Source organism: Microtus ochrogaster, unplaced genomic scaffold (assembly GCF_000317375.1).
Source record: "Microtus ochrogaster isolate Prairie Vole_2 unplaced genomic scaffold, MicOch1.0 UNK7, whole genome shotgun sequence".
Lineage (NCBI taxonomy): Eukaryota > Metazoa > Chordata > Mammalia > Rodentia > Cricetidae > Microtus > Microtus ochrogaster.
Window position 1 is genome coordinate 5609140 of NW_004949105.1, and position 24228 is coordinate 5633367.

A 24228-nucleotide genomic window follows, 5' to 3' on the forward strand; every position below is an offset into this window, starting at 1 on the left:
TGTTAGAGTAAATACCATAACACATACTTACCATGGAGAATTCAAGTGATAGAAATACAAGAAGGTGACGTTTAGAAAATACTCAGTTCCGGTGGCAGGTCATGATCTGTGGCTGAGGAACCAGCATCCTGCAGAATGTTCTGGGGGATTCCAGCTGCTTCCTGCATCTCTCTGGGTTCTGACGCTTTCTTAGGCTCATTTTGTGCACAGCACCCATGGAAGAAGAGCAAAGTAGACATCCTCCCCAGTTTCCCTCCTATAGAAGCCCCTTCCTGCTTACGATGCTCGTGGGAAGATGTCTCAGGTCTAGTGGCACTCTGCATGGGCCATGCTCACTGTGATCGAGGCTCCTGAGTGGTCAGATTGCATGATTTACTTCCTGACCCAGCCACCAACCAATTAGTGGTCTGGACACATCACTTGTTCTGAGCCTCAGTGTCTTCTTTGACCAACTGCCATGGTTTCTTTGGGTGAGCCACAGCTTCCTCCTAACAGGCTAAGATTTCCGAGAAGCTCAGTGTTGAGAACGGCTGGCATCTCTTCAGTCCATGGACTCCCTCTGAGGGGCTCAGTGGGACAGTCTGAATCTGGGCTGGACTCACCTATTCTCAAGCACTCTGGTCATTGTCCTCTCTCAGCTGGGGTGACATGGATGACCTGTTTCTCAAGGCTGGTTCTGGTATATTCTCATGATCTTGCCAGAAGAGGATTAAGGGTAAGCCAGGCCAAAAGCCCAGCAGGGTCCCTCTGACTTCCCGGTGCCCCTTGGTGAATGCCGGGCAGCTGAGCATGGGAGGCCCGCAGGTCAGAGACTCCCAGCTGAAGATCCTTCCCAAAGCCCTTTTGTGTTGTTTTCACTTATGAAAATATCCCACAGACCCATAATTTGGCAATATACATACAACCAATTGTTTTAAAAACAGAAGTGATGCCGGCTATTATAATGTAAACTGTTTTCTAAATGAAAGAATTAAAGGAATGTAATTGGAGAAGCATACAAACAGTGGTTAAGACGCTGCCTCTGGGAAGACGTAGTACAAGTTATAATCTTCCTCTATGGGTGTGCGTTGTTGGTGTCTAATCAGGCATGTGAATGGATTCAGGTGTTCCGCCTATTAGCTGGAAATTGCTCTGCTATTTGCTGAGCTGTTTGTGTTACATTGTTACTGGCTCTGAGTTTCTCTTTCTCTGGAGCTCCTTCCTCTGGCCCCTGCAATCTATATAATTGTCTTCCTCACTTTTGTCTTTAGGAAGCTTTAAATAGAGCTCCCTGGATGATGTGTGGTATCCGAGGGAGCATTCTGGAGCCTCACAGAAGAACCCTAGAGCTGTGGAGCTGTGACAGAGATACTGCAGCTGGCAGAAGCTGCACTTCCATCTCACAGGGCCACCACAGGTCTGTCACCAATAGCCTGTCCCCTCTAGTGAGGGTCACAGGAGAATCCCTGCGGACCAGCCTCTGTAGTGAGGGTTTGACCTCAGTCCACCATGATTGCTCTCTGTTCCAAGGATTCTTGGACTGAGGGGCTAGTGGCAGAAACACCAAGGGAACTTGCCTTTTCTGGGGAAGCAACAGCGAAAGGTTTGCTGGGTAAGGAAAGCCTTTAACATTGTCCTGCATTCATTCACTCACTGGTTTTCCTCTCTCTGTCTCCCTCTCATGGAGCATGCTTCCTGGCAAGCCCAGGGCTCCTCACTGATATTCCTGGACATTAGACTACTGGTCACTTTCTCGAGTTCAACACCTCCCAACATGTGCTGGAGCCAACAGTCAGGGCTACTAGCATGGCAGCTGCTCCAAACACAGGGCCCTGCAACCTGGCAGGTATGCAGTCAGGGCCACTAGCATGGCAGCTACTCCAAACACAGGGCCCTGCAACCTGGCAGGTATGCAGTCAGGGCCACTAGCATGGGAGCTACTCCAAACACAGTACCCTGCAACCTGGCAGGTATGCAGTCAGGGCCACTAGCATGGGAGCTACTCCAAACACAGTACCCTGCAACCTGGCAGGTATGCAGTCAGGGCCACTAGCATGGGAGCTGCTCCAAACACAGGACCCTGCAACCTGGCAGGTATGCTCTTCAGCGCTGGGTGTGCCAGCCTTTTGAATTCAAAGGAATCCAATAGTACCGTAAGAAAGAACTTCCACAAAATCAAATGAAGTCACTACCCGAAGACATCTCCTGGGTGACGTGAGCTAGATAAGGCACTGCGGTGTAGCCATTAGAGAATCCTTATACAAGCTATGAATCCTAGGGCCACATAGTCTCCTGCCACCTCTGTCATATCCACAGCCTGTCATTGACCACAACACAGAGCATGACTTATAGGTGTGCAATGCACAATGGAGCAGTTGTGCAAGAGTGGTTCTGCTGGAAGGGACGACATCGCCAAGAGAACAGAGTGATAGCCGGGAAGCTGGGAGGGAGGAAGGGAGGAGAGAGATGAAGAGATGTCAGAGACAATCCCTCAGGGGCTGGGGACATGGTCACGCAGGGGCTGGGGGCACGGTCACTCAGGGGCTGTGGGCACAGCTCATTTGCTAAAGTGCTTGCTTTGCATGAGAGGCTGAGTTCCATCCCCAGAACCCATCTTGAAAACAACAAACAAAAACCCATGCTGGCTCATAGTTGTAATCCCACCACTAGGAAGGAGGTAGAGACAGGTGGGTCACTGGCGTTTGACTGACCAGTCATCCTGACCCCTCCAGTGAGAGGTACTGACTCAAAAAAACAACCAACCAACAAACAAACAGTGGATGGGGCCTGAGGAATGACATGAGCAGCCGAGGTTGTGCTCTGGCTTACAATACACATGCACCAGCACACACATATCTACATACATGTTTTCTCAGACAACTGTTATTTGTAAAATACTACTCTAGAGAAAGTTTCTGTTAGCAGACTTAAATTGGGTTTTCTTGTATGTATATATGTGCGTGTGTGTGTCTGTGCATGTGTGTATGCGTGTGTGCAAGCATGTGTGTGCATGCATGTGCACACATGTGCACACCTGCGTATATGGAGGCCAGAGACTTGCACCACGTGTTCTCGGTTATCCTCTACCTTCTTTTCATGCAGCAGGGCCTCTCACAGAACCTGAGCCTCAGGGTTTTGGCCAGATGAGAACCCCAGCAATCTCTTCTCCCCACCTTCCCTGGGCTGAGATGATTACAGAGGAGAGCATACATAGAGCCTGTAACTGCTGAGATTGCAGATGAGAGCCGTGGAGCCTTTCACTGTGGAGATCTGAACTCACATCCTCACGCTTTCACTGTGAGCACTTGGCTGACCGAGCCCTCTCCCCAGTCCCAGCTTTCTTCTTTAAAGAACATCATTAACTGGAAGGACAGAGTTCAAGAGACCGATGGCAAAGCGCTGGCTCACAGAGCTCCAGCTGAGAGAGCGAGGGCACAGCTCCACAGCCCTGCAACTGAGGGGAGCAGGACGTAAGCTCCTCAGATGTCCTCTGTGGGGTGTAGCATCTGCTCCCAGTGTCAGGCCTGCAGCTATTGGGGCTAGTAGTGACTGAGGGCAAGACTGGATGCTGGGGAGACAGCTCAGGCCATGCACGCAAAGGGGCCATGCACACAAAGGGGCCTGAATTTGGTCCACCATAGCCCACATTTAGAAAGCTGGGCATGGTGATATGTGCTTGTAATCTCAAGGTTTGTGAGATTAGGGACAGGCAGATCATGGATGTCTATTGTAACTGGTGAACCCCAGGTCCTAGTTAAAGACCCTGTCTTAAGACAATAATAACAGCAACAAAAGTGAAAGTTGCCTAAAGCCCTACACCCAATGCGGAATCTGATCTCTACATGCACACGCATACACATATGTGCCCTTGCACACACAAAAATACACGTATACTCAATGTGTGACATTTTAAGGTTTGGTTTTTATTTACGTGTATGTGTGTGAGCCTGGATGAGTTTGTGTACATCAGAAGCCCAAGAAGGCCAGAAGAGGGGGTCCATAGATCTAGGCAGTTATGAACTACCCAACATAGATGCTGAAAACCAAACGTGGCTCCTCTGTGAATGCAACAAGCAGTTAGCTGCTAAGCCACCTCTCCAGCCCCTGAAGAACATTGTAAATTTAAATCCACACCTTACAGTGGGTTTCCTTTCCCCATACAACGTGTGACCATTTCCTGGACAAGCAGATCTGGCAGTGGCTGGTTCAGAGTGGCTACCCTGACTGGGGCTCATGGCCACAGAAACGAAGCTCAGGGCCCCCCTCAGGGCAGAGTAGGGTGAGCAGCTGCCGAGGGCCTCTCCTTGCCAGACTGCTCTGTGAAGGGGGTTAGTGTTGGCAAGTGACAAAGAAGAGAAAATTGGTGTTGCACCCCGTAGTTAATGTGACAACACGCAGCTAATGAGACTTAATGTTCCCTCCCTGCTCATTTTGTCACCCCTGAGAACGTCACTTGTTTTATACTTAGCCTTCCAGTGTAGGATTAGCTTTCCGCTAAAGTGAATTAGTCAGGGATCTTTAAAACTTAGAACAAAGGTGCTGGGAGTGTGCGGGGCAAAGAGGAGGCCAAGCTGTGTGTGCCCGCAGGCCGAGCCTCACCGGCAGAAGGGAGCTTGGACTAAGGCATGCCAACTGGGACTAAAGTTTTATGTCACACTTAGAGAGACCCTCACCTTACATGGGATGTGTCCTACTTGAAGTTGTCATGGAAGAGATGACAAGTTTGTTGGAGTTCTCAAGACACAATGATTCCAACCCCAGAGGAAGAACAGTGTCCCAAACATCTTATATTTCAAAACACAGAGAGCCAGTCATTTGTCACACAGAGATACAAACACACATGTTCATTCATACATACACAGGCATAGATACTCACAATATGTATACACATGTGCACACACACAGACTTTTCCATACATATACACATATGTGCATTCATACATGCATGGGTATGCACGTGCAAACACACACACATGCACATGTCACAGGCACACATACATGTGCATATTTCATACCCTTTCTTTCTTGCCTGGCATCTCAGTTCCTTTCATCTCCCCTCCCAGCTCTTTCCCGCTCCTCGGGTGACGTCACCCAACTCCAGGGCTACAGGGAAGAGGTAGAAGCTGCTCTTTTCCTCTCTAGGTCAAAGGTTGTTCCCAGTGACTCAAATGGTCCCTAGAGGAGCTTGGGAGAGTCTCATGGGGAGCAGAGGCTAACCTCGCAGGATGACGGGGTGGTTCTGTGCTCCCTTCTTCCTGAAACCACGCCCGGTATCACCCATTTATCCTCGAGCATCCAAAGAACCTATTCCTACAACACTGCAGAAGAACTAGAGGGCTGCCTAGGAGGTGCCCGCAATGTGTTTAGAATTGTCCGCCCTGGCTCCTGCTGACCTGACTGCAAACTCAGCTGGGACTCTGCAGTTCACAGAACCAACCATAGATGGCGACACAGTACGCAGCTCTTTGAGACCCGGCCTTTTTCCTTGGCTCAGGTGGCTCAAGTTTCACCATTAATTAGGCTTTTTCCCTTGCTTGAAATAGTTGTTTGTGTGGGGCTACTTGAAAGCCACATGCTCAGTGGATAGAACATTGTCTTGTCAGTGAGAGGGCTGCAGTTTAGAACCCCAGAACCCAGGTAAAACCTGCCCAGGTGGGACATTTGATAAACAGTGGTTAGGGATTCCCTGGTACAAGCTGGTTAGCTAGACCAGCTGGAATCAGTGCACTCTGGGTTCAGTGAGACACCTTACTCAATTCTTTAAAAAGTGGAGAAAAACTGAAGAAGGCAATTGAGAGCAACTTTGGATCTCTATACACACACGTGCCTGCACACTTGTGCCTGCACACGTTTGAACATCTATACACACAGACACACAAATACACAAAACAGAAATTATACGCTTTGGGAAAAGCTAGCAATCAATAATGGGTCAGCCTTGATGTTAAAGGATGAATTAACTTAGGAAATGGGTTTCCATGGCAGTGTGTGTGTGTGTGTGTGTGTGTGTGTGTGTACGTGTGTGTGTGTAGGATGGGCAGGTCTGAAGGAAAAGGGAAGGAGAGAGTGTAACACAAGCCGCTGAGGGTCCCACAGGTTTGCTGCATCCGGCTGCGCACACAGAAGCCAGCTCCTAACGTTGTTGCATCCAGCGCCACACCACGCCTCTACAGTTTCCTTTGGGCTGTCTCACTGTCTGGGTGGGGCTAAGGGCTCTGTGTACTTAAACCTCACACAGGCAAAGGTATGAGGCAAGGGGGCCTGGGGACAGTCACATCCCTAGCATCTTCATTTGAAATTGGACAGCCAATGAGGTTGTTTCTTCATTCTGATGTCTGGGCACTCTGGAAGGGGAGCAGGCCAGACTGCAATTCCATCGTAATAAACCTTACCTTTGCCCTCTGCTCTGGAAGTCTGCTTCATCCACTAGTGCGCCTGACCCTGCCACGTGGAGCTGGAAGTCTCCAGGTGGGCAACAGGCTCCACGCGAACTTGTCTTGCCCAGGGTGATTTGTAAAAACAAGCCAGCCTTGGGGTTTTGATTTCCTTTCCATCGATTTACACTAGCAGATTTAATTCCGTCTTGGAGATGGCTATTCAATTGGAGCTTTGTAGTGAGGAAGCCATTAAGACAGGAGTGGTAGAGCTGCCCCTATCCCAGTGGGATGGGGGAACACCAGGTTAATTTCATTTCAAGATCTCATCGGTGTCCAAGGCTTAGCAGGATACAGATCAAGGCCAAGTGTCAGCGCTTGCATAGAGCCTGGGATCTTGCTCCTGAGCTTGCTTGGGCAGGACCTGGGATGCTAAAGCTACAGGAAACCCAAGGCCGTGGGACTTGTGCACTGTCCTCATCTAACAGGAAGCTTTGCATGTCCTCATTCACCTTTATTTGGACTAATTGCACGCAATTTTAAAAATTAATTTTGGTCTTCAAAGTGTCACCGTTCTTCACGTTAGAACCTGGCTGAATGCAGCTCTGGCCCAGGCAGGGCAAGTGTTTAAAGTAGGTGTGTTGCTTGCCTTTGTTCAGAGGGAAGGTGTGTGTCCTCTGCAGATGGCCAGCGTGGTTCTGTGCTGTACAGACTTGTCCTTAGGGAGAGAAATGGCATAAGGAGATAAACCTGCTGAAACCCAAACTGGTGTAAATGATTTTTTTAAAAAAATTTTTTTTAAAGTTTTCAAATCTTATTTTGCTTTAAAAAAAATTAAATGCCATCACAGTTTGTTTTGGGCTCTTTCCAGGTGTTTTTCTCTGCCATGCAAATTTGTCATGATGATGATGATATGCCATTCCAGGAATCCAGTACCTGTAGGCCAGTGTTTCTCCACCTTCCTAACGCTGCGACCCTTTAACACAGATCTTTGTCCTGTGCTGACCCCAACTGTAATATTATTTCCATTGCTACTTCAAAACTGTCATTTTGCTACTGCCATGAATTGTAATGTAAATGTCTGTGTTTTCTGATGATCTTGGGTGACCCTGAAGGGGTCCCAGCCCTTAGGGTGAGAACCACCAATCTATACCTTCATAGCATCTTTGCATGGACCCCCCTCTTGTCTGATGAGGCAGTAGCACACTCAGATGATGGAGGCATGCAGAAATGAGACCCCTCAAAGGCGATGGGGTAAGGAAGGTTAAGGGAAGGTAGTGAAACTTGCTGCTTCATGGTTCTACCGTGTAGCCCAGGGAATGTCAGCAGGGCTGGAGGTGAGTGTTGCCTGGGAGAGGGCCACAGAAGGTGGGGTCCTCAGAAGGTGGGGCCCTGGTCAGCGCCACTTGAAAGATGCTGTTCTGGTTGTACAGTGAGCCAGGCTGCTCCCCATATACTCTGACATCTACAAACGGAGTTTTGCTGTCCCCATGGCCATTCTTCCCACCTCCGGGGCACAGATCTCAGACCTCTAGGTGGCGTCTTGTTTCGGCTTTGGTAACTACTGCAAGTGGCTACCCCCCACCCTGAGGACCTGGGGTCCCTTTCCCTATGACCCCACCCTGGATACCTGCAGAGAGGAACCTTACAGCAGGCCTGGTCTTACATGACTGGTCTTTTACGTGCTCTTACTCCGGGAGTAACTGGTTTCTACTGAGCTTGTTTCTTCTTCAGTAGACTAAAGGAATGCAGAGTGCTTTAGCCTGTCCTGAAGCCCCATCTGGGAAGGCCTCAGGGTGCGCATTCACGACTGCTGGAGCTCACAAAGGGGCCTGTTTGTATTCTTGGGGAGTCCACTCCTTCCATCCTTTCTGTCTTCTCACCCACAGACATGAGCCACCTGAAAGCATTTGAAGGTTTTAGTCTTCTGAAAACTGGATCAATGTCTTTGCACAATGGGCTTTGTTGGCCAGGCAGGATCCTCCAGCCCTATGTGAGAGGTGAGTTGGGAGAAGCAGCAGCAGCATACTTTAGAGGGCTACCCAATATGCATTTCTGAAATAGCTCTAATTCTTTGGGGAAAACAAGTGTGTTGATGATGCATCAGGCTTGGTACCCTCTCGGAAAGCCCGTGGTCCTCATGCTGTGATGTAGGGCATCTCAGGGATGCTCCATGACTCCATGGATAAAGACCCTAGGTCAATTCTCCTTCCACATCTCCAAGAGTGCCCTGTCCCCACAGTGCTTGTGCTAAAAGTCAAACTCCTGTGTTTAGATGGTGATGTCAGAGCAAGGAACTTGCCAGCTCTGTGGAGCTGGTGCATGAGGGAGTTGTGGGTGCCCCACCGCCTCAGCTGAGGGGCTGTTTGTGCATTTGTCACCAGGAGCCTGGGTTTCCTGGAGAGATATGGAGCACTTCCCTTGCCCTCCGAAGCTGCAGTTTCCAGATGTTATAGTTTGAATGAGATGTTCTTGGGCATTTGAATACTTGGTCCCCAGTTCATGGTGTTGTTTGGTGAGGTTTAGGAGGTATGACCTTGCTGCAGGAAGTGTGTCATTGGGGGCAGGCTTTGAGGTCTCAAAAGACTCACTATTCTCTGTCTCTCTCTCTGTCTGTCTGTCTGTCTCTCTCTGTGTGTGCACACGTGTGTGCGCACGTGCATGTGTGTTTCCACTTTCCTTCTTCTGGCTCCTGATGTCAGCTCTCAGCTGTTCGAGCCAACCATGCCCTGCTGCTGCCACACATCCCTGCCTCGATGGTGCTGGACTCTCATCCCTCTGGGACCTTAAGTCTAGATAAACCCTCCCTCCTATAGGTTGCCTTGGTCATGGTGTTCCATCATAGCAACAGAAAAGTGACTGACACACTGGCCGCGTCCCACATAGTAGGCACCACTGCCATTCACAAACGTCACATTTCCCTTTACCTGGACCGAAGGTCACAGCTGGTTAACTCGTCAACACACCTGAAAATGCTTTAATATTAACATGGGAAGGTAACCCAAATAAACCGTAATAAAAAATTAATTCCAAAACAGTGTGTGTTTCAGCATGCAAGCACCCAGTATAGCCACAGGCACCCAGAAGATTATAATTTAAGTAAGTAAAGGCCATGCTTGCTGACCATCACTGGTACTTTGTGTGATATGTGTTGAAGGAGTGACTCACAGACTGTGTCCCTGCACACATAGTGGGGTGGAAGGGTCCCTCAGTGGACATATGTAATGTCTCCACATAGATACAGCTGCAGGGGTGTCCATATGTCAGATATCCAGGCATGGATGACTTTTCTGGGCTAGGCTATGGTTTTCCTAAATGACAAACTGTTTCTATTAGATTTTGAGGAAAGAGAGAACCAACTGGTCTTGATTTACAGGGATTCACTGCGTGGCTAGAAATCTAGGAGCTGCTTAAACCATGTGTCAGAGCTCTTCTGGTAACAAAGCAGACTCGCCTTTGGCAGATGTGAGCAGTGTGTTGCCTTGAGGGTCATTCTGAGGAAGGGCTAGTGGCTGTGGGCACTCCTCAAAACATATTTCTGGCATCCCTGGTGTCACCCTGGTGTGGGGAGACTGCTTCACCGTGAGGGTCTCCCTATTCCGGGAGTGGGCCTCAGGGCCTGTGAACTCTACTGTGGCCAGATCCCCATCCATCTCACAGCAGGACTCCGTGTTTCCAGAGTGCTTCTGTCTCCTCGGATGTGTGAGCTACTCCACCACCTTGAACTCAGACATCCCAATGTGCCCTGTGGGCGCGACAGATGCTGCTGCATGAGGAAGGCCCACTTTCCAAGCACCTGAGCTGCCCCATCCTCCTGTGCCCTGTTGTTCTTTGAGAAGCCAACAGTCAGTGGCTTTTGCACTGATGGGATCCCCATCAAGAGGTGGTGGACACTTTCTTAAACTTGGGTGCAACACCCGAAATTTTTCCAGATTTTTCTGCCTTGCAGGCTTATTACAGAGCCACATCGGACACCCTGCTGGGGTAGTGGGAGACTCAGAGGGCAGAAGAACACGCAGCATGCTTGGTTAGAGTTGCCACCTCTGTCACCTCTATGCTCATGGCAGGTAGGGGACAGTTCCAGCTGGGCTTTTATCCACCTGAGCGGCAGCCCGTATTTCCACAACCCACAGCTCACAGGGCCTCAGAGACTAAGCATGCAAGCATGCAAACAAGCAAGCAACATGCAAGCATGCACTGAACCACAGCAAGGAGTAAATGCTTCTGTCCTTTAGACAGACAGACAGACGGACAGATGAGGGTAGTAGGGACGGAATGATGGGGAGCACTCCTATGGCCATCCCAGCTCATCCCTGACAGGTGACAAGGACTCCTCAACCACTAAATCACTGAACTGAATCCAGGGTCGTGAGAGGCAGAAGTGTGTCATGATTTTGAGCCATGAACTCTGATGCTTCTAGTCATTTATGAACCTGGGTAAAGGGGATGGAAGAGCGTTTGAAGCATGTCACTGCCCTTCTCGCTGCCCCCGTGAGTCTATCCAAGTACAGGGCAGGTGGGTCTGCTGCGCTGGTGATATGGTCATTTTATGGTCCAAGCTACAGTATGTAGGGGAGTTGGCTGTGAGGTGCTGCCATATGGCTGGTGACAGTCCAAGGCCAGCTTGGTCTATACATGAGGGCTTTCTCTTAGGAGTAGGACACGTTGAGTAGATAGTGTCATATGTGCGGAACAACCAAGAGATAAGGAGACAAGACCGGGTCGGAGTGCCATAGGGGCTCCCTGTCCTGGCTGCTTTGGCTTGGATGTGGCCCAGGGGCCACCAGGTGGAAGGAGGCAGAGGAAATGTTCCTGTGACCACAGCAGGGGTGGTCAGGACCAAGATAGCCAAGGACAGCCCTTGGGAGGGTCCAATCCCACCTCCAGCACATCTTCCCTGTGCCTGAGGAGTGAGCAATGACTCAGTGTGGTTCTGAACTCAGTGATGTTAGACAGTCTGCCTGCCAGGGAGGGGATGTCAGATCCTGTGGTTCTGCCAGGGAGGGGATGTTGAATCCTGTGGTCCTGCCCAGGAGGGGATATCTGGATCCTGTGGTCCTGCTAGGGAAGGGATGTCAGATTCTGTGGTCCTGCCAAGGAGGGGATGTTGGATCCTGTGGTTGTTCTGCCCAGGAGAACATTCTCCCATCCTCCCCATCATCCCCATCCTCCCCGTTCTCCTCCTCCTCCAGCTCTTAATTCTTTCCTCCTCCTCTGTGTTCTTTAAGCCTAAGCCGGTGAGAGACGGTCCCATTTAGGGCAGAGCCCTTGCTCTCTCGTTCATAACTCTTAGATGAGATTTTCAAAAGTAAGTCGCTCAGATTCCCTAATGGCCACCACGTGTGAGTTAATGAAATGGCTGGCTTTAGGGCGTTTTCCTTCCGAGTCCTGAAGATCATTCTCCAGGTGTAAGCAGACTGTGTAAGGCTGGGTCATGGTTACTCATTTTCCCATCGGTGTAGGAAACACTGTGGTTCATTTCAACAGTGACGTCTCTAAACATCCGCTTCTACAGCCAGAGAAAACTCTCTTTAGATCTGCCTCATCAGGCAGAAGTTGTGAGCTGTAGGTCTTCTGTGGGCAGAGATGGGTGCACCGCAGTCAAACAAATATGTCTACCATGCTTCTATCTAACACCCAAAATTAGCAGACCCCTTAGAAGAGAAAACACACATATACAAGGGCAATTCATTTGCAAAATTCTAGCTTTCTAACACTGGTACCAATGGCTGTATCTGTGTTATATGATAATTAAATATTCATTGGCTCTGGCCTGCTCTGCCTCCATTTGAATAAGAAGCAAAGAATGCTCTTTACTGCACTGATCCAGTTCATGTGATAGCATATTACATAACAGTATATACCCTTAATGTTCCCATTTGAACTTCAAGTTTGCCTTTGACCAACCCAGAGGGGTTGGTTATCCCTTCACATGACTCATCTAGACTGCGCAGTGAATCGGGGGAGATGCTTTAGCTGCCACCCATGTCCTTCATTTACCAGAAAGGACATGGGAGCCTTGCATCTTCTGCTTGTTTATGGCTTCATGCCATTGCTGCAGTGTGATACAGCACAGGTCGTGCCTGTGCCTGGAACCACAGCTGCCCTCCTGGTTTAGGGTGCAGAGCCTTTTGCCGCAGCCTTGCATCCCCGTCCCCCCCCCCCATGATGTCCAGTAACCGACCAGAAATGCATGCCCCAGAGAAGCTTAGGGCTTCCATGCAGGGTCAACAGGGTCAATGCAGAGAAAAGAGGAGGATAATGATGGTTACCTCCCGGGGAGACCCTTGAAAATTAACTATGATGATGGCATTGCACACGGGCTCTTTTGCTTCCAAAAATGCAGAGAGCACCAAGAAGTTGCCTATTTTGTCTTGCGGCGCAAGCTCTCCAAGGAAGCATTAATGACTCACTCACAGAGCATCAGCTGGCTGCCTGCTAGGGCCCCAGGGCTAACTTCTGGGGAAGGTTAAGCAGTATGTTCCGCTCTGGATTACTGCTGCCATTCAACTCATTAGAAGAGTTTATGGACTTACAATATGTCTGTAATTTATAGCCTGCTTACTGACAAAGCTCCATGCTAACATGTGTCTAATTTGCCAAGGTTATCTTGGGTTCCATTCATCTCCTCCACTAACAATGTACCTCTGATTCCATGCTTCCCGGATGAGGTACATGTGGTTTCATATTTAGCGCTATCAATCACAGGTAATTGCCTCCAGCTCCCCCAGCTTAGGGTGGAGGGTGGCTTCTCTGTAGCCCTTGATGACAGATGGCAGGGCTACACCGCCAGAGGAGGGCGCCATGCCCCAGCCTCCCCAGAAGGGGCTTGTTTCTGTGGCTTTGGAACTCACCATGTATCCCAGCAGAAATGCAGTCACCAGGGACTCAGAGCTTCCCTGTCACTTACCATGGTTTCTGTGGGGAAGAAAGGATGCTGTTGCTGGGGTCCTGTTTGGGATCTGGTGGATGTGGCCGGGTGTTGTCATCCAATATAACAACTCCTGGCACAATCTGAATGCCTGGCTTGACCAGCCTTCCCATGTCTGTAGAGCTGTGCCTCCCAAACTCTTTATAGATCCCGGCTGTAAGAAGGATCTGGGGCAGTAGGACTGTGAGATTTTGGTGTGTGTGACCACGCCCTGAAGACTTGGTGCTGCTTGCCAAGCCTCTGCTGGGGATGCACTGTCAAAACTGAGGGGACAGCAAGAGAACAAGGGGAAAACACAATGTCCTAACTATTCTTTCCTTCTGAACAAGAGATCAGCAGCAATGGTCATGGAAGAATAAAATTCTCCAAGGATGGCTTTTGAACCTGGCCGTGGTGGTACACATGGATGTGTATGCCCCTTAATATGGGGCACACAGAGACTTGTTCTTCATTTTAGCGCCGATTCCTTGAGTCATGATTTTATTTCTGTGTCCAGCCAGCGATCTGGAATTACCCTGTTGGTTCACAACTAGCCTGAGGAGCCTCCCCAAGAACAGACAAGCGTGCTGCTGGGGGAGCTCCAGGATTTGGTCATTGGACACAAAGATGTGTGCGTGTCTTGTTCTAGATCATAGTTTAGAAGTCTACATCAGAAGAAAAGAAAAATAAAGGAATGGTTTTTAAGAGTTATTTATTTAATATTTACAAACTCAAAGCCCAATGTGGCTACCAGGCTTGGCGGGAAGACAACGTTCAATGGGGACAGCTTCACTTCTGCAAGATCAAGTCTGGAGGACCCCTAGGGGACAGCCATCCTGAGCAAGGTGTCTAAAAACAGGCACAATGCTAAGTTTTGTTAGTGGGTTTTACCACAATTAAAAATTCCTGAAGATTACATGATCAACTCACAGCAGGCCTTGCGGATCCCAGAGCAATAGAAGACAAGGGCCAGCCAACTCAGTAGATCCCAGAGCAATAGAGGGCAACAGCCAGCCAGTGAGTTGGAAATGATACACTGTTGGTTCACAATTGGCCTGAGGAGCCTCCCCAGGAATTGACAAGTGTATTGGTCAAGGACCCATGTTGGGAATAGAGAGGGCTACATGCCATGGACAGCTGGCAAGGGCTGTGAACATCATTCCTTTTTAAATTGTTTTTTCAAAAGTTGGTAGACTGGAGGAGATTTTCTAATTAGCTGTCACTGCAGAGGGTAGGGGGATAAGCCAGGGCATGACATGGCTCTTCCATCACTCTCACAGGGTCCAGGGAAGAGGAGGGCACAAGGCCTGTGTTGGCAACAGCCAATATCTCTGGTCTGGGGCAGTCACGTCTGGCCCATCGGTGCTCATCAGAGGAGGTCATTACTCTCTGGGCCTATCTGGAGACCCTTTCTTATGACAGTGACAAGTCTGTGTACTTCCTTTGGGGACCCAGTACTTTGTGGAAGACCCACCTGATGCATCTGTACTCTGAGGACCCTGTTCTGGAAGGCAGCTGATGAGCGCTCTGAGCCCTCTGAGTCAGGAGTCCATCCCTGAAGATGCAGCTGTGTGCTCTGCTGTTTGTCAGAACTCAGGATACACACAGGTGCCTCACCTCGTGCTTCTCTACTGAGATTTTGAGATGGGGCTCTGGTCGCCCTGAACTGCTTTGCAGAGCAAAGAGGAGCAATGGGCAAGGATGGATGCTGGGGAAGTTCAAGGGCAGGATCTCTTCTTTAGACACAAGGATGTGTGCATGACTTATTCTAGGTCGTGGCTTAGAAGCTGCACCTGAAGAAAAAGAAGAGAAAGGAATGGTTTTTGAGAGTTATTTATTTTTATTTTATGTGTATGACTTTTTTGTCTGCATGTATGTATGTGAACATCATGTAGTACCTGCTGAAGCCAGAAGTGGGCATTGTATCCCCTGCAACCAAAGTTAGGAACAGTTGTGAACCATGGTGTGCATGCTGGGAACTGAACCGGGGTCCTTTATAAAAGTAGTCAGTACGCTTAATGATGGAGCCATCTCTCTGGCCCCCAAGAAAGGGATGTTCTCAAGGACACTTACAGAGCAGCAAAGGTCACATTCTTTCCAAATGGTAAACTAGAGAAGTTCTCAAGAAAATGTGCAAAACAAACAGGAATGGACATCTGCCTAGGAAGGAAACTATGGCATAGTACAAAGGAGCTAACACTCTAGAAAATTCCCTGCTTTTAACCTAGGGTTGCGTTTTCAGTAGCTCAGAGGTTACCCTTACAGAAAGGGGCAGATAGATGGTAAGAAGTCTCTAGACAGATGACAGATGGTATATACATAGATGGTAGTTAATAGATGATAGGGGATAGTTATATAAATGCAGACATGTAAATGACAGATAGCTGGGGAGCAGATATAGTGGAAGAAAGTAAGGTTGATTAGTAAGTGTAAGGACTTGGGCAGACAGTTATTTCGACTCTTGTGCCAAGAGCTATGTGGCCAGCTGGTAGACGATCTCTAACCATTGTTTGCTGAACATCCTAGAAAGCAAACCACTGTGTTAGCTACCTTCCATGCTGGCTTTATAATGATTACAACAATCCTGCAAAAGATTTGCACCGCTGAAGATGATAAGGAGACCGCAGAGGTACAGGGTCCTGGCCAAGGTTTGTGGCGATACTGTGTAGGGAAGTCAGCCCGGTGCAGCGGCTGGGTGGTCTTCATCATGGCTCTCTGTTGTGTGGCTTTTCCTGGTGAAAGGTGACTAAATGTCCATCTCCCTCAGCTAGGGCAACAATGACAGACCAAAAGCTGTCTCGCTTAGAGAATCAGTGAGTTTGTGGGATTTCTTGCAGGAATGCCATGACTCACGCAAGATGCCTCCCTGCTGTCTCTTGAACAACTTTCAGTCTGATCCCTGGAACTCTCAAACTGCTAATGTCCTACACGATCTCTGGAAGGAGCCTTGTGTACTTTTTAAGCTTCTAAGCTGTTAGTCCTGTTAAGTTTCCTTTGTTTCTGAGTTGTATGGCTTTGTAGAAGTCAGACAGAGTCTGTGCCCTCTTCTGGTTGAGGAATGTGAGCAGACTCTTAACATTACTTCATTTAGAGAAGCATTTCCTCAGTGGGACGACAAAGTGTCATAGTGCTGACTTCTGAGAGGACAGCTACTGCAGAGTCTGTGGTGGTTTGAGTAGAAACGGCCCCATAGGCCCATAGGGAGTGGCACTATTATTAGGAGGTGTGGCCTTGTGGGAGGAAGTGTGTCACTAGGGGGCGGGCTTTAAGGCCTCAGGCTCTGGAGCCTGGCCAATGTGCCTCAGTTCATAGCCTGTGGCCTGCAGATCAGGATGTAGAACCCTCAGCTCCTTCTCCTGCACCGTGTCTGGCTGCATGCCACCATGCTTCCCCACCATGGAGAAAATGGACTGAATCTCTGAATTGTAGGCCAACCCCAATTAAATGTTTCCCTTTTTAAGAGTTGCTATGGTCACGGTGTCTCTTCACAGCAGTAAAACCCCAATTGGGACAGAATCTAACACTGTATCTGAGATAATTTCTTACCTTGTTATTGTTGCCATCTTAGATATAGAGAAGCTGGGCTATGCAGGGTTTCCAAATATCGGTGTGTTCTGCTATGCAATACTAAAAGTCATCCATTGTCATCACCTTGGCCTTGTTGGGAAAGCCTATAGGAATTAATTTGCCAGGTTTTGGGTAATAGATACACATTTTGTATGTGACCTTGAAAGTTCCAGTTTCAGCACTGACAGTAATTCCTGTTGCAATTGCTCTTATGGAAAAGACTGATGCTATCATCTCGGGAGAAACTCTACTGTCTGTGTCTGAAGCCCATCTGTGAAAATATGGCCAGTTTAGCTGGTAACTCAGCCCTGGCCTCCTTCCCCCACCCCGGACATAGTCATACCTGGCTATGCAGCAGAGGTGCTTTTCTTTCTCTATGTGGTACTGGGGTGGAAGCTGGGGCCTTGGGCAGGCTATACAAATGATATCCCGATCAGCTACATCCCAAACCTGGGGGGAATATATAGAGATTACAATTTCATTTTTTCCTAAGGAACACAGATCTATACTATATTATATGAACATTCTCATCTGATAATGGGAACACTGTAAACTGAGAGCAGTCAAAATGAGGCCGCTTACTTCATGACTTTGCAAAGCCAGACACTGAGCTGAAAGGCAAGCAAGACTAAGTGCAGAGAACAATTTAAGGACGCTAACACATGCCCCTCCATTTGAGGGAACAATTTTCCATGCCATCCAGGCCTTATCTCAGTCCCTGCAGCTTAGGTTTGTTTTTCTCACCCAAAACCCTGTGTGGATTTTTCATGACTATTCCATAGCCCATCAGCTGCACGACCTTGCAGGCCAGCTTGGCTCTTTGGTAATTTCATACTCCACATTTCTAGTTTGGGTGTCCTTTGGGGAGCTTGATCATCTGGAGGGACAGCTAGACTAGCAAGCATTAGCAGGGCGCTCATATTTTCTCTCCATTTGTATCTGACCTAAGCCGGGTCAAAGCACCTCTGAAAAGGAAACATCTGGCTTATGACGGCTGCCTAAGTAGGTGGAGCTGGTCTAAGGGGCAAACTCAGCACACCCTAGCAAAATACGATGAAGACTCTGAACTTCTGCCAGCGGAACCTTCACCAAGGCAGCCCAGATGAGCGTGAGGGCACAGCCTATGCCCAGAGATCCTGTTCTGCCAATATTCACAGGCTGGGAATGAGACTTGGAACTTCTACTGTTTTGCCAACCTGCTTCTGCTTCTCCTCTTCCTCCCTCTTGGTCCTCTGAAAGAGCAGCAAGTCCTCTTAACCTCTCAGTCATCTCTCCAGCCCCAAATTTATTTCTAAATTGCCCTACCAGTGTATATTATATGCTGAATACATTCCCACCAATAACCTCCGACAAGCCTTTTCTTGCTCCTCTTCCATGTCAGTCCCCATGTCCCCCTAGACTATTCTGTGTTATATATGCACACATGATTTTATGCATCTATATTAAATCTTGAAACCATGCTTGAGAAGAACCATATTGTGTTTGCCTTTCTCAATCCGGCCCAATCTGATGCTCCTGCCTCTGCCTTTCGAGTACTGAGACTAGAGCCGTGTGCCACCTGCCCAGCTCCTAGGAGACAGGTTCTTTTCATGCCTAATTTCTATCGATTTATTTTCGAGACAGGTTCTCTTGTATCCCACGCTGGCCTCCAACTCACTATGTAGCTGAGGATAACCTTGAACTTGGGATTCTCCTGCCTCTACCTCTTGACTACTAGGATTGCAGGCATGCACCACTATGCCAGGCTTACACGGTGTTGGGGATGGAACCCTGGGGGTGAAACCCAGGGCTTTGTGCATGCACGCTGAGCAGGTATTCTTATCTACTGAGCTACATCTCTGGCCCTAGGACACATGCTTAAAAACAGCAACGAAACTCAGGTCTTTTTGCTTTCCATAAAACACCCAGGACCGGGCATGGTGGTCCCACTCGGTCAGAGTGGGGTTTTCCTGACCCAGCTGCCTTGGCTGTTCTGCAGGCCATGTGCATAGGTGTCCCTCTTCTTTCTACTTCAATCAATTCCTTGGCATTGTTTTTAGATGCAAAGAAGTTAATAACCCAGGGCGTGCTTCTAAACTTAGACTATCCTTAAAAGTCAGGAGTGTCTATGAATCTGAGGAATGGGTCAAGGGAGTCATTCATTCATTCATTTGTTTGTTGAAACTGGGTCTCATGGTACAGTTTGGCCTCCAACTTCCTAGGTAGCTGATGCTGACCCTTTATTGCTCTGTGTGCTGGGGTTAGGGGTGTGAGCTGTCCTGACAGGGTGCTAGACCTGGGAGTTCCCAGAAAGCAGCCCTGTGGGAACCTGTCCCAGGAACAGGTCGTGGTTGTCCCTTCTGTGAACCTCCCTGCCACCTCCCTCCCCTCCCAGGAACTCACCCTACCTCACTGCACACAAAAGGCTGCACACTTAAGGCCCTCTCAGCAGACTTCTTTTTAAAAAGACATCTTTCATTTATGCCTGAGCAGGGAGAAGATTCATTAAAAAGAAAAAGATAAAAAAAAAAAAGCCCCCATCCCAGGCTTGATGACAAAGGGCACCTCCCTGTTTGGCTCTCCCCAATGGTGGGACCTAATTACCAGCGGTCCTGGCGGGCTGGGCCTGGGCTGCCAGCTCTGCAGAGTACAGCTCCTTTAATTACACACACATTTCCCTGCTCTCCGCTCTCTGGCAGCCCCATGGCCGGCACCTGTGCTCTCAGACCTGGGGCCCGGGTCGTCCTGCAGATGTCGAGGCTCTTTTGTTGATTTCCTATTAGAGGCACTTAATAGGCAGGGGCTGGGGACAGCTTTGCTGAGCGCCTGGCAATGGACTGCAAACATTGTTCCCTCGGTGGGTAAAGGGTCAAATGGTCTCTCCCCTGCCCAGGCTCAGCTGGATAATTGCTGGTGATTAGCAATTTTAATTACCAGGTGCGAGGGGTCGCCCCTCCCCCATAATTGGGCAGGTTCTTAATAGTCCTGTGGCTGCAACCAGGGAGTGCCTTTTACCAATATGCTCTGGGCCTTTGAAAGTTAATTAAATTAAAGCCCCCGAAACCGCCAGAGATGGGTTGGGGATCTTTCATTCCAGATACCAGGTTTCCAGTAACATGCCTCTTACAGATGAACGTGAACACAGCTCCAAGAACGGAGATGAACCTCTGGGAAGCAGTGTGCTCCCCTGTGCCTGCAACCGTGGTGGCCCTGGCAGCCCCAAGACACCCCAGTGTGCTAGTTTTAACCTGATTTTTGGGGGCATCACAGGATTCCTGATTTTGTCCTGACCCCAGGGCACAGCCTCAGTTTCTCCAAATGGGTCTCACATCCAACAGCACAAGTATTTATTTCAGTTAAGTAAATGCTTTCCAGGGCCAGAAGCTTGACAATTCTGGGGGTGAGGGTTGGGGGCGGGGCAGAGGAGAACAAGGAGGAAGGGAGAAGAGAAAGGAGGAAGAGAGAGAAGGGGATGGAAGATGAGGAGGAAAGGAAGGAGAGAGAGAGGGTGGGAGAGAGGGAGAGAGTAGAGGAGGAGAAGGAAGAGGTGGTGGAAACACAGCCCTGGCTGATCTCTAAGTCCCGGTTTCTCCTGTGGGACATGCTTTGGGGGCAGTTTAGCTGGTAACTTGGGAGGTGGACATCTGGAGCAAAGAGCGCAGTGGACCCTGAGGAGAGACAGAGGGAGGAGAGATGCACGGAGGCGAGGGGCTGAGAACAAGAGTGAAGACCTTGTTTTCAGTGGTGCCTCTTCCTGCTGGGGGAAGATGACCTGGGCTGGAAACACTTCCAGAAGGCTCTTGACCCACAGCTGGCCCCACACCAGTGGCATGCAGGAGGCAGATGAGCTACAGCCACGTTCTGCCTTAACTTTAGTTTCTCTGGCCCTGCGTTTAGTAGCTTTAATTAAAATTAACAGCTCCCTGAGGACCATGCAGACATCTCTGTGTCTCCGAGATTAGATTCTGCCATAGCCTGTGCCTCAGAAGCCTTCCTTAACTACAGCAGTGTCCAGTCCCACTTCGGGTTCCCACGATCCCCTGAGGGCTGTGAGGCTCTCGGAGTGCCTAGCCGCTGGGCCGAGAGCCTGGGGAGCTTCTGGTGTGAACACAGTGAGAATGAGGCTCTGACTAAAAGGTGGGTAGGGAGTGGCAGGAGGCCAGCTAGGCCCAGGTGTTGGGTCTTGCAGGTCCACAGACACGAGGCAGATCATGAGGACGCATAGGAGGTTGACCAGGTGAGTGTGAAAGTGAGTCATCACCCAGACATGGGATCCATCACCCAGTAACTTGTGATTAAAAATTACCCATGTCTTCCCTGCTCTACCCGTTGACTTCCTGCTTCCTGTCCACAGCATTGTGGGTGAACACCAGGTTCCACTCACATGAGTGGCTGTATAGAGCCCTGTTCCTATTTCTGCCCATAGCCTATCTTCTGCTCTTCTACTGAACTGGGGATCTGGGGACCTGTGCAGACCCTGAGTCCCTCTGCCCACTCCAGGTGGTATGTGCTGTGTTCTGCTCTTCAGTAGGTAGCCTGGCCTTGGAGGAGGGTGGATACCTGGATCTCACAGGGCCTGGACAGCAGCTAGAAGCCTTGGTTTCCCCCAGTATCACCATTCCTTCTAGGCACTAGGAAAGCTGGCTCCCCCCAGAGACATCGAAATGGCCCCTATTTGATGACACTAATGAGCAGAGCAGCTGACTGTGGCCCCTTTGTCTGTGGCAGGTCCTGGTATGGCAGCAGGCTGAAGACTCTCGCTAGCAGTACAAGGGAGACCTGCTGGCACGTGGGCAAACATAATTTGGGTGTATGTGAAGTCTTGGCTAGCAGGCAAACAGAACATTGTTCTGGGTTTTGTGTCTGCTTTTAAAAAAATTATTACACAACATTTGTTGGCACATGCCTTGTTCCCAGTACTTGGGAGGCTGAGGCAGGCAAATCTCTGTGAGTTCAAGGCCAGCCTGTTCTACACAGTACATCATGGGACAGACAGGACTACTAAGAGAGACCTTGTCTCAAAAAGACAAAATAATAAATAAAGTAATAATAATTGCTAATAATGATAATAGTAAAATTATTACATATATTAATTTGAGTAGGTGTTTGGATACATGGAGGTCAGAGGACAGCTCTTGAGAATGGTTTCTCTCCTTCCACCATGTGGGTCCCAGTTATAAAACTTATGTCATAAAGCTTGGCAGCAGGGACTTTTAGGTGGAGCCATTTCACTGGCCTTAGTGGGCACTGGACTCTTGCAGAGTGACCATGTAGGTTAAGTTCTAAAGATGGGTTATCTGGAGGGCAAAATACACCCGAAGATCACATTGAAAGGACATATGAATTCTGTCTATTCTGTGCACACAGTATGAAGCACTTCCTTCCTATGTGACCAAGGTCTCTTATGTCATAAAACCGTTTCTGGGAAAGAGACCACTGAAGTCTGAGACCACAGGTGAGGGCAGAGGAGGCATACTGGCCAGCACTGGCCACAGGGGGGGTATGCAGAGAGGGGGAAGAGAGGAAGCATAGAAGGAGGAAGAGGAGAGAAAAGGGGTGAGGGAGAAGAAAGTAGAAAGGGAAAGAGATGGAGAGGGGAGGCAGAGGAGCAGGGAAGGGAGAGGGGGAGAAGAAGGAGACAGAGAGGGAAGGAGGGAGAGAGAGAGAGAGAGAGAGAGAGAGAGAGAGAGAGCCTGCCAGTGACTCCCCCTGTGCCACTGTTAGCCAGCTTGCTCTTGTCCCAAGGGAAGCCTGGCTTTCTTCAGTACCTCAGTGGTGACTAAGCTACAGTGCTGGTGACAGAGGTGAGGGCTGCTCTCCACACCCACCCGGGAAGTTTGTCCTTGGGCTACAAGGGTGGCTTAGGCTTACCTCAGTTTTCTGTGCTGACTTCAGTCCCTGCTCTGCTGCCTGAAGACAAGCCTGGCGACTCTATTGCCATCCATCTCCCGTGGCGCCTCTCTATACTGTGGACTGTCTCCAAGCGGACTTCCTTGCTGTGCTCTGAGAACACAGGTATTGTGCCCTGAATTATGATCTTGCTGTGATAATACACTGTATTGATTCAATAGAACGACTTGCCTATTCTGTCTTCTCTCCCCCAGCTCTGAGAAGGGAGACTGGCAATCAGGAACAGAAATATTTTGGACTTTGCATCTTGTGGCATGAAGATGATTTTTTAACAAGTTCAGTAATTGAAAAATGTCTTTTTTTTTTTTTTTAAACAGGGAAACGCGGCTCTGTCTGAACCAGGATGTTGAACTTCATGAAGCCCTTGTTCCAGAGTGGAGTTAAATTCTGAGTGGGTTCCAGAGCAGGAGAAAGTTGACAGTGTTGTCCTGAAGTTACGGCCGCACAGATGGGACTATGAAGACGCTGCTCCCTGGGTCGTGGGGGTTTGCGCTTCAAAAATGAGAGGACATGGTTCCATCTCTGCCCTGCTTTGCTCTCTTCCAGCCCTGGGCCCTAAGCGTTCTGACACCGCTGCAGATGGTCTAAAGTTGTCTGTGTCACACAAGATTGCTTTCCCATATATCCGCATCCACGGAAGCAGGCTGGATTCCAGACAACTGGCAGGTATAAGTGGACATTTGTACAAAGCACCCTGATGGCTGGGGTTATTTTCATTAATAAGTGCTTTTGTAAGCAAATAGGAAGTTATTTTCCTTCAAAACAGTTCCATCCAGGTCTCACTAGCCGCACCCACCGCTGCGCCATGAGGTCAGCGATGATTTGAGATTTCACAGCTGCTGTCCTAAGTCTGGCAAACAGAGGCTGGTGTGAAGGGCGAGGGCAGTGCTGAGCTTCTGTTCCACCTGCTCGGCTTGCACAGACAGCCCTGCAGATACAGGACCCTTGCTGGTGTGCTTCTCCACCCAGATTCCCCTTTTACCAGGCGGTTTTTCTTCCTAAGGTCAGGGTCACTCCATTGGCCAGGGACATCAGCAGGTGTACTCACAGGTATCTTGGGCCTGGATGCTGATGCTTTTCTTTCTAAAGGATGGGATGTCAGGCCAGCTTTGCCTTGCTGGGTTGCTGGGTTATGATCTGCCTTTGTTTGTGATTATTGCCCTTGGGGCTGTGGTAAAAATCCATGACACAGTTGTGCAGATAACAGCTCAGTGTGCTCCTGGAGTTAAGATCTGAAACACAAGTCTGTGTTTTGCCTTTTGCTTTCACTCTTGAAAGGGTAGGGTTACCTAGGACAAGGGCAAACTTGTTGCTCCCGTGGGTAGAGAAAATAAATCCTGTGTGCTCTTGGGTCAGAGTCCCTGAGACTATAGTACATCTTCTCTGTGAATGAGCAAAGGTATGTATGAGTGTAAGACTGTATGAATGCAGCTGTGTGCATGTGTGCAAATGTTTGTGGATATGTGTGTGTGTGAGCATGGGTGTGAGACTGTATGAATGTAGCTGTGT